The sequence below is a fragment of the Oryzias latipes genome, chromosome 18 (assembly GCF_002234675.1).
Source record: "Oryzias latipes chromosome 18, ASM223467v1".
NCBI classification, from domain to species: Eukaryota; Metazoa; Chordata; class Actinopteri; order Beloniformes; family Adrianichthyidae; genus Oryzias; species Oryzias latipes.
This window is the reverse complement of record NC_019876.2, coordinates 19,971,473-19,983,068: the sequence shown is the minus strand read 5'-3', so window position 1 is coordinate 19,983,068 and position 11,596 is coordinate 19,971,473. Positions and strand designations below refer to the sequence as shown.

Here is an 11,596-nt window from a genome sequence, read left to right as displayed (position 1 = left end):
CTTTTGCTGATGCAGCCGTATTACTTTTTTGACGGGCGTATAATCTTCATACGCCGTCATTAAAACCTCCGACTCTGTCTCACTGGAGTATAGTGCTCGCATTTTTTCTCCATGCGTTTCCATGGTGACTCCAGAAATCGGCGATCCATTGAGAATGTCTTTACTTGCTGTGCACGTGCATAAACCCAGGGTTACCAAGTCGAGCGTAATTACGCTAACTCATATCTGGTCATTTGGAACCGACCTACCCAGAGTAAGCAAGTTCAGGCAGATTTCAGCCAGAGTTCAGGGTTAAAGTCAGGGTAGTTTAAACGTGCCTTCTGGAATACCCCCCTGAGAGCATGGTTTTAGAGTAATGCTGATAGATGCGTGACTGGAGTCAAATACCGCTTTGGGGTTGTTTTTGAGGAACGAACATTATAACACATTTCAAAAATTGATATTGCTTGACATAGGCCCTCTAAGAAATTATGGCTGAGATGCACAACAACATAAAATAAACAATGCGTAAAATAAGTTTTACTTTATATTTTATTTATGCAAAACAAACAAACAAAAAAACCCACAGCGGTTTATTTATCATAAGTTAAAGGGGGAAGTGAGACTTTGTGGCTTCAAACAGCTCGTCATTGTAAGTTTGTCCTAAACAGGTATCATGTTTTCACTGAACACTAAACCAACTCTACCTACCTTACAGTCGTCCAAGAGTATATTACCATATTTTATACCATGGTCCAGGTTAATACTCGATTCTGATTGGCTGCTGGGTGTGCATTAAAAAGGGATATACCACAGGACAACCGCACAGTGAAAAAATAAGTTCCGGTCAAAAAAAAAAACTTTTGAAGGCTACATGCTACATGTCCCATCATGCATCACACATATCCCATAATGCATCTCGACCACAGTTACAGGGACCAACGTATTTTATCCATGTCAGGTCCCGGGCTCCTTGGTAAATAATCATCCCTTATTTATTACTTTTTAATTTGATTGAAAGTTCAACTTAAGCACATTTTTAATGATATTACATTCACCATTTTTGAGTCAGTCAGAGAAAAACATTAAATAATGTACTCCTATTGAAATTTACTAACAACCACTGATGTTCTGCCCAAATATTAAGAACAATAAAAAAAGTGGGGGGAAAAACAAAAAACCGGTATAGGAGTTCTAGTTTAAATTACCCTATCAAGAACAAAAGTGGAAACTGTTCTTATAGTTTTACTTTTTATTATTTAGATGAGCTAAAATATAAACAAATTTCTTTGTGAAACATAAGAAAGAGTCATGAATGTGTAGTAGTCTTAATTCTTCTCATGTGTAGATTGTTCAAAACTGTTCAGATTATCTCATTATACCTATTCATTTTTTGTATCAATGGAGACAATGAGCTGCTATGATAACAAGCTTCACCGGATTTGTTAAATGTAAACTTAATCATTTCTACCCTTCAGAATCTTGTGGGTAATCAGAAAGAATCTTTTTTTTTCTTTTGAGTTGAACACTTGTGTAAAAAATTCACAAAAAATCCACTCAAGACAATTTTTATTTTTATTCAAACCATTAGGAAAAACAAGAAAAGCTTCAGGATATTAAACACTGTCTCCTGAGTGAGAAAATAATAAATAACTGACACCTCTGTCCTGGTGCCCTGGGTTTCCCCTTTTTTTCCCTCTTTCATTCTCTTTTCTCCTCCGCCTGAGGTGTTTTCCTTCTTTCTGCTTACTCTGCAGTACTCCTGGGACCTACTCCGTGGGTGTGTCTACTCCTGATTGGACTCAGCTGTCGTCACTCATCTCATCAGCTCTGCTTCTCTGGGACACTATTTAGGCTGTGCCTGCTCCAGCTTTCAGCCCCAGTTTATTTGCCCTCTCTGGTGCAGTACTTGGCCTCGTACTCTCGTTAATCTGAAAGTTCATGAAGTTTTACCTCACCGACGTCAAGTTTTCTGTGTACTCACAACTACCTCCTTGTCTTCAGGATGTACTACCATATGAGCCGACCTGGGTCTAACACATCACAGTCACAGTCTGGTTCTATTTAAGGACACAACCTCCAGCCATGTCACATCTCCACGCCACGTTGCTGTTAACACCGATAAGTCACCTGCTTGTGCCGCATACTGCGCCCCTTCCTCCTCTCCTTAGTCTCGCTCTCTCCCATCCCCAAGTCACATATTATGCAAAATCCTTCTCCCAGTATCCTACAATCCAACAGCCACAGAACTTCATTCCTGTTTACTAGTTTCTCCTCCATTCTGCCGGATATTTCCAGGTTGTTAGCCACTGGGTCTGTTATGTTTCATTCCGCTAATATGACCGCATCTAGTATTCTGGTATAGTTCTACCAATAAAATTATGTTGTTTAATTACAATAGAGAGAGAGGGGATTGTAGTGTAGAAAATGTAAATATTTATTGATCAGAATTCAGAAATATTTATATTTATATTCAAATATCAATACTAAGTTAACATAAACTGATAAACTTTTTAGGTAACCTAATTTGTGTTTACATAAACAAAATAGTTTTAATCATACTGACAGAGGGAAAACATTTAAATTAAAAACCATCAACAAGAATAATTAGCACCAATAAAATATATCTCTGCTGCACTTAAGAAGTAATTTTCTATAATATTGCACCCTAACCTGAACTTTAACATTATCATTCATTCAAAAACTTTGAATAAATATAAAAGTAAAGGTTTCTAGTATAAAAAACATTACAAGTATCCTAATTAATGAAGTTTTTAGCTGCATATTACATTCTGTGTTCCTGTCATCAATGTACGTTATGAACGTATTAAAGAAGGGAAGAGAATGTTTGGTTCAGCTGGATCTTTGAATCACTCTGATTTAAAAAAAAACTGGACAGCTGGATATCTCCAATATTTTTCACCACATATGTCCATAATTATAATTAAGACCACTAGGAACGCTTTTACAACAAATCAAGAAATGATTGGAGTACGACTTCAAGATTCACAAAGTAAAAATTATTTAAATAAAATAGTTATTTCCAAAAGCAAGTCACATTTTCTTTGCAAACATGATATATTGCTGCTGCTGAGATATACTGCTTCTTGACTAAAAGCAAGTCAACCCAACTACCCTGAACAACCTGAATTTGACAAAAATGTTATGGCTGTTTGTGTCTGTTATCAAACAATAAAGCTCTGCTTTATTTTAAAGTAGTGTCATGTTTTTGAACACAAAATGTTGTGCATATGCATCATCTGGGTAAGTGTGTGCTTTCAGCAGATAAATACCTTGATTCCATCACTCCATTCCATCCATTGATAAACTTCATTGTGATTTGGAATCACTCAAATTGCATTTGTAGTAAGGCCATTGGAAGGGCATCAACCCATTTTCTGAAAGATCCCTGTAGACCCCTATAAGTAATATGCCAAACCACTGAAACACTGGAGAAAATCAGGCATGAAAAGCATGTAAAGACCACTTGGAAGTTCATCACAGTTATAGCGGACACTTGCAAGCAACACTGGCTAACTGGACCGCAAAATTGTGGTGGGGACTCAGTACAATCGATGCAATAGCCAATCGCTATGAAATATAAACTGGTCCTATAAGCTTTAGATTTAGAAATTGATCAAATGAGATCTCACATAATGTCGAAATGAATGGTTAATTATCATACCGCCTATTTATTGGTATCAAAGAAACCATAAAATCACATGGAGCCAAAACCACCCTCTCGGGTGGGGCCCGGCGTTGGGCCCTGCTGGCGCTGCGGGGGGCTGCTCTCCTGGTTGGGCCGGGGCGGCACTCTCTTTCCCCCCATGCCTCCCTGCTCTCTGGCTCTGGGGGCCTTGTGGCGGTCCTGCTGGCCCTGGCCTGGGTGGCGGGCGTGGTCACCCGGGGGGCGGTTGTTCTCTGCCTACTGCCGCATGGCGTTGGGGGCTTCTGGCTGCCGCGGCTGCTCCGGTGGGGGTCTTGGTGTGGGGGTGGCTGGTCACTCTCCCTCCTTCTTTTCACATTCCATCATCCATTTTAGAAGAACATAAACACTCAACTGAGTACAGGTGTTGGCTCACCTTTGCACTAATAGTTTGTATGATTGAATGAAATATATCACACTAGTTGGCTTGAAGGAATAAGTATGTATGTGTGAACAATATCTGTATTGTGTACATGTTGACATGTGGAAATTTTTGCAGCTAACAGGTGTGTTTATAACATTTGAGTGTGTGTGAGGACAGGCCCTGCCCTTTGAGATTTGTATTCTATCTGAACCTTACCGTAATGATAAACATCCAGTAGCTTGTTGCTTTATTCTGCTTTATGATTTTACCGCCCTCCCCCCTCCTATGATCACCCCCCTATCCCCCTTCTCTAACATCCCTCTCTCTTCTTCCCCCCTTTCCTTTTCCGTCCGGTCCAACACAAAAGATTTTCAAAAACAATTAAAATGAATAAAGTTTGGCCTCGATTACAAAAGGGGTTTATTCAGACATACCTCTGGTTTGTCAGAAGATTTCTAACCCCTGTTGTTAATGTAAAATTGTCCAACACAACAGGCCTTCAGCTCTCTTCTGTCTGCCCAGCTGTTGGACAGGACAAGCTAAAAAAATTAATAAAAATAAAAAACTAGTTTCCAGATGCTGTTCAATGAAAGCACAAAATAGACGCCCCAAAGTTTAAACCATGGCATCTTTTTTCTTTGCTATTCATTGATAAAACAAAAAAACCTTCCAAATCAGGCAGTGACAAGACTTATAACATATTAAACATTTGGTTATATAAAAGCTGAGCTCTGTAATTCACAAGTGCAGAGAAGGATATCTTGCTTCTGTGATGGTAAAGGTGGTGATGTTGCACCCCTTTAGGATCCAAAAGGTTCACACCATCACTGCCAATGCTTCTGATTCTGGGCCGACTGCAACTGGTTGGCAACATCCAACGCACACATATCTGAGGATCCATAGGTAGACACAGCCAGACAGAGTGACAGTCAAACCCAACAGCAGGAAGCTAATCAGGGTCTGAGGACTAAGCAGCACGTAGGTGGAGTTCTCATTTGATTTCTGGGCTGAAAGGAAGGAAGGGAGAGAAGAAAAATAAGAATTTAATCAAAGAAAGAGGTTTCATCATAACATTGTGATTGAGTAACAACATGCTGGTAGCCACTTTAAATTTGTAATAAAAGTTAGTCTGTGGTCAGAACATTAGAATGTTAAGTGCTTTTGAAGCATGTAAGCATTTTTTGTTTGGATCTTTGGCAAGAATGAAAAGAAAAACTCAAACACCTCCGCTATTATCCATGCAGGGTTGTGAGCAGCTTATAGTCCCTCTCAAATAAAAATATTTTGAGTTTTTGACACGTACTTATGCCATTTTTCTCATGAAAGAGAACAAACGTAGTAATTTCATTTTTGCATTTCTGAGTATTTTTCCATTCAAGTAGCTGTCAATGGAAATGTCACAAAAATGTTTAGTTTGAATAATGAGCTGTTGTGATGTCAGAGCGGCCTAGTAGCGCATTGCACAACCTCCCTGATCTGCCCCGGTCCCAAATGTGTTCTTTGCATTTGTGTTCTCTTTCTGATCAAGTTTGACGGCTTGCTCTCCCACATTAACAAGAAAGGGTAAAAATAAAAACAAGAAAAAAACAAGAGGACCTTTTTAATTATTGCCTCGATGAAAATAAGAAAAATATCCTAAAGTTCAGGAGACCCAAGCAATCTGGCTCCCCATCCTACAGCCGGTCTCTATCTGGCCGGGAGCCGACATAGTGATCAGGATTGCTCCAGTTCCGTGGGCCTTGTGACAAACTGTCCAGGGTCTACCTGCCCTGGCTACTGTTGGGCGATTAGTTCAGATGGTTAAGAATGGCTGCACGTGTTTGGCAAATTAAGTGCAAATAATCACTTTCTTCCTCAATCCTTGAGGGCAGAGCTACTCAGCTCAGCACCAATTGGCATGCCCGTGCAAAGGTTATTTAGGCAAATGAGGCTTCATATAAACATGAAATATGGCTTTTTAAGACATTTAGGTTGTGGGAAGAACTTCATAATTATAAGTAAAAAAAAACTCTTGGAAAGTTTTTATTTAAAAAAAAATGTGTTATGGGGGACTTTGAGAACTGCATCAAGCAGAAGAAAAGCCAAGATTTAAAGACAGACTCTCTGATTGGACCAACTTGTTTTTAATTCAATCCTTAAATAATAAAGAAAAAATAAGCCGGATATATTGAAAATTTGAGGGGGAAAAAGTTAATTCGAAATTAATATTTTTTAAAGAAAAAATAAAATTTCAAACTTTTCAATTTTTAAATTTAATTTGTTAATGTATTTTCAATTTTTTTTGTTTCTCTTACTATTTACTATAAGACAGGGACAGCATATATTATTCTTCAGTTCACAGCTTCAGTTCAGACTTTTCCTGTTGGGGGGGTGTCATGAGCGAGTGGTGTCATGGGGGGCTGGCTCGCCGTGACCCACTGGGGCTCACCCTCCCCATTGCAGAGTGGGTAAGGCATTAGGGGGGATACGGGATGAGGGGTTGAGGAATATGGTGAGTGAGGAGGATCGTAAAGGGGAGAGTAGTGGTGGTGGGGGGGGGCTGTGGTTGCGCGGTGATCTATGGGCTGCTTGGGTCGGGTGCCGGGGCTGGCTTGCAGAGATTCCTTGTCTGGCTGGGGAGGATCTGGTTAACCTTACGATCACACGGTTCACTTTGGCAGCATGCATGTATCTCCACCCCCACCTGCACACTGCCACACTGCTCCCTGTTTGCTTTATCCCTCCTCCTAACCCACAGTGTATTGATGGACAGACATCTTCCGCTCATCCGTCAGAATTTCACCTTTGGCTGTAATATTTTTCTTTCCAGCAGATCCGGTATAATTGTTACACAGCTTAAAATAATAACCTATTCAAATTGGCGCTTGTATCCCCCACTCTCTCCAACTCTCTCCCTTTTATTCTCTTCACCCCCCCCCCCCCCTCACATTTTCCCCCTCTCCCACCCCACACAAACTAAATGTAACAAATAAATAAAAAATAATAAAAAAAAACAAAAAGGGGTTTTTACAAATTCACACTCTTGTTTTCCGATGATATACGTATAACCTCTTTTTGTAATAGTGAAAACTGTCCAACACAAAAGGCCTTCAGCTCTAATCTGTTTGCTCAGATGTTGGACGGGACAAATTGAGGAGAAAGAAAAAAAGGAAACATTTAGGTTTACTCTTAAAATGCTTACATTTTCTTTAAATTTATAATGTGTACTTTTGAGTTTAAAACCCTTTTCAATTAGTCTTTTTTATTTTTCAAAATTACAATCTGTTTTTTAATTCACCTTACGCTCATCCTGATACACATTTTTTTCAATTTCAGGTAGGTATTGATTCCCCAACCTTTCCCAAACCCTCTCGACATGACCGCTTACTGAGGTAGAAATATAGGTCTACAAGTCAAAGAATGAAAATCTTTCTTGCTAGTTTTACAATGTCCCTGCGGAAGCTTTAAAAACAAATTTGCCAGGTGGCAGCAAAGATAAAAATAACACGCATTTTAGAAAAAACATTCAAGGACAAAAGCTACTTATCACAAAAAACACCTGATGGGGTGCAATGAAAATTTTGTAAGAATATTTGAAGTTTCCTGATGATACATTTAAAAACATTTTTGATGTTTTGAAAAGTATTTAAATCCTTGACTAGATCAATGAGGGTTAAAAAGAAAATACCAAACATGAGTGTCTATAGTTCTAGAGTAAAAAAATCTCTAAGGAAATTATATGAATCCGAAATTTTGACAAATGTTTCTTTGCTGTTGGAATAAAAACTAAAAGACATTTAAACCAAATGACTGGTTAATCTATTCACAAGAGAAACGAGATAACAGTTGTTTAAAGCCAGAGACCCTTTTAAAATATGACTCCTGTTACAAGTCTCACAATGGATGGAACAGGCAAAATAAATGGCTAAAAATGGAAAAGTTTTAAAAACAATTCAGCTAGGAGAATGTGTAGCAACTCATTAAGTGATATCAGGCGTGTAACATGATCACCAATATCAGGAATGTGTAAAAGATGTTCTCTCTCAGAAGTAAAGGTGAAATAGGCTCTCTGATTTGTAGAAAACAGATTGTGGACAAATCTCTATGTGTAAGGGGTCAAAGACTTAGGGATTTGACTGGATGTATTGTGAATGTTTCACAGACGACTTGATTGATCCAGAAAAACCTCCAGAAACCATAGTCAGCAAAAAGATAGATATCAAGAATTTCCTGAAAAAAAACATATTAAATCAATGAAATTGTAAAGAAGGGTTAAAGAAGATTAAAAAAGAGGAGCTACATGGTAAAAAAATGCCCCATCCTAATTATATTTAGACCTGTTGCAGAATTGCAATGATTTCTTAGTTTAAGCATTAGCCCGTATATTTATGTTCTGTTCTAAATAAAATACGAGACAATTTATTTAAATGTTGTTTCATTTAAAAAATCTGAAATTTTTCCGAATTTGGGTTGCCTTTTTTAGATTACAGATATGTACAGTCAGGACAGAAACTCTATTTTTTATTTTCATTAATTGTCTCAATGAGTTTTCTTAGTCACCACTTTCCTCAAATACAAACCATTTACTTGCAGATCTCGCAATGTCTTCATATGGGCCAAACAAAGCAGAACTTCTCAACAAAAATCCCTGTTTCTATTTACCAAAAAGATTTTCCATCTGTCTTAAAAGCCTCTCCCTCAGAAAACATCTTGTTCACCTTGCACTTTCAAGTTACATGATGTACTTTATGTAGCTTGTGTCTTGTTGCTTACATGCAAGTTTCTGTCTTCTTTTTGGTTGTGCAAATGCAATTAATTATGTATCACCCATATGAACTTCTTTTCATTATTAGGGAAAACAGAAACTTGAAAACCTTTCAGGAAGGGTGGATGTTTGCCAAGCCCCAACTTTGGTTACCATGGCGGCTGGGCAAACTGCTTGCTCACCTTTGGCATAGTTTACAATGAGCAGTAAGCTGATGAAGATCCTTACAGCAGCCATTTTCACAGAGGATTTACTGGAAATACAGAAGACATTTGCAAATTGAGAGAAGACATTTCTACATTTTAGATGCTGGCACGTTGAAATATTTGATTCGATAAATTAGTAATATTGTTAAATTGCAGCTGCAGATATAGGTTGGAAGAAATTCAGCCCAAAAACTATGCAATATATTTATGCATCATACTTGTAAGAAAGCCCCACAAGTATGATACTACAGACATTAACTCAACAATGGCCCTACTGTAAACAGTCATGTAAAATATGTTTTCTATCCTGCACAAAAAAGCCAAACAGTGGCTAACGTAAATGAATATGATTAGTGAGACAAGCTTTTTTGTATTACCTTCAACAGTAAGTTCCAGAAGAACATTAAATCCACAATAGAGATGTTGCACATTTAAAAAAAACGTGCAAAGCAATTGACTGGAAAAAAAAAGGAATTGTGGAGAAGAAAATCGACCGGAAAATGGTCTTCTCTTGTAGAGGATAAATGTAGGATGTATTTGCTATGGTCAGCCTTCATAGATGCAACAGGTTTCCAATCTAAACTGCAAAGAAAAATAAAAATAGAAATGCAAGTATGGAGGAAAATCACACTGTCACATTCGGCAGATCCTCCAGTCTACGACCGCCTGCCTATTTCAGAGGAATACCCGGTTAACTCTGTTTGCAATGCTCTGTGGTGATCTAAAAAGACTCATCTGGGAACAAAGAAAAGGCAGGCTATGTAAGTGAGAAAGAGGACGGAGGCAGGTGCTTTAATGGATTTTGCTCTGCCATCAGGAGGAGAGAGACTGGAAGAGGACAAGGGAGGAGGAAAGGGGAGGGATGCCAAGTAAATGACTGCAAAGCAGAGGCTATTTTAAAGAACCTGAAATATTAATCATCAGTCATTTTTTTAACAGAAAAGTTTTCAGATTTTAGCTTTTTTTCTTTGACTGTATGGATTTGTAACATCACCTCAATAATGTGGATGAGATTTCTATAAGACAAATGGATGTGACTTTGTATTTGAAGCATCAAAACTATTATAACTATATGATACTATTATAATATTTATGAACAATAAATACTTTAAATGACGAACTAAAACATTGAACGTTTATTTTTCTTTAAATCCAGCTTAACCCTTGTGCTATCTTAGATGACCCCACCCTTACATTGACATGTTTTTCCTACCATGACAAAGGTGGATAAAAGTGGAACGATTTCATGTAATCCATGGACACCAGTGAAGATCACAAATCACTGAAGAAAAAAGGTTCAGCACACTGTCTAGTGCAGGGGGCGGGAACCTTTTTGGCCAAGAGAGCGATAAACGCCACATATTTATAAATGTAATTTTGAAAGAGCCATACAATAATGTAGTGTATCTTTCCCACGCTGAGGCACGGAGACTTAACCTCTTTTAAGGTTCTTTATTCTGGTTACTGCAGACCGCAACAAACGCCGTACAATTAATTCAGCAATTCCTGAATGTCTCCCGCCGAGACGAGAGCGCTTCTCCCAACTTTATATTCCCCTGCTCCTGCTCCAGCCCTCCCATTTCACTTATTCGGCCCATAGCTGAACCCCATTGGTCCAAACTAGGGGTGTGTATTGGCAAGAGTCTGGCGATACGATACGTATCCCGATACGCGGCCTGCGATACGATACGTATCCCGATATTTTACTGAAACATGTTTTCTTTCTGCTTTTTTAAATATGACTTTGAAAAAACTCAACCTGAATTTTAATGTCTTCCACTGTAATAAAATGGTCAAATTTGGTTTAATGATAACAATGTTAAGCACTGCAATTGTATCTCATATATAAGTTGCGTTTACCAAAGCAAATTCATAGTGCTTTTATTTTGGTAAGTCAAAATGTAGAAAGGGAACAGTCAACATTGTCTGATTTAAAAAAATATATATATATATATATTTAAGTGTAAGAAAAAACAAAGAATGAATAAGCCTTAACCAATAAGTTTCTATTTGGGAAATAAAATGCTGTTTATTTTCAGCATTAATGTAGCTTCTCTAGTGCTTTTAAACAGTTCAGGAGCCTGAATGGTGCTTTGAATATAAAGGGTGGGGGACACACACTGATTCTTTCCAGAAACAATAAAGTGTGATGATGAGGCAGCATGACAGAACGAAGGAAAGTTGCTTTAATGTGACAAAGAAGGGGGCTTTGTTTACATCTGCTCTGTAGCACCTTTGCAGCCACGCTTCTCACACACGGAAGTAAACTGGTAAAGCTGATCACCACAATGTCAGCCTTTTTCAGAGCATTGTACACATCCCTCTGATCCATCAGGTCCCTAAACTAGAATCCATTGCTTTGAGGTTCTGCAGAACTTTAGCCCGCTTTGTTAGCATGTTAGCAGATGCTAAGCGCATTAGCCTATTGGCTGCTGCCGTGCTTCATTGTCTATCTGAGCCGCTAAAAAGCACAGTAATCCACGTTTTCATATCTTACTGGCAGCAACATGGCTCAGAGTTTCTGTTTGTTATCCATTCCAAGTAAAAACTAAATGGTTCATGTCTCTTTTTTTTTTTTTTTTTTTTTTTTTTTTGGG

General features: G+C 38.2%; 1 long non-coding RNA gene across 1 annotated transcript; it reads right to left on the bottom strand.

Annotated features, from left to right (window-relative positions):
* Positions 1–4,454: 4,454 nt before the first annotated feature.
* Positions 4,455–9,859, bottom strand: LOC110017134. Its single transcript, XR_002292445.2, has 3 exons — positions 9,377–9,859; positions 8,976–9,046; positions 4,455–5,056 (listed from the first exon to the last, which is right to left on the bottom strand). It is a non-coding gene; the product is annotated as an uncharacterized LOC110017134 (long non-coding RNA).
* Positions 9,860–11,596: the final 1,737 nt, after the last annotated feature.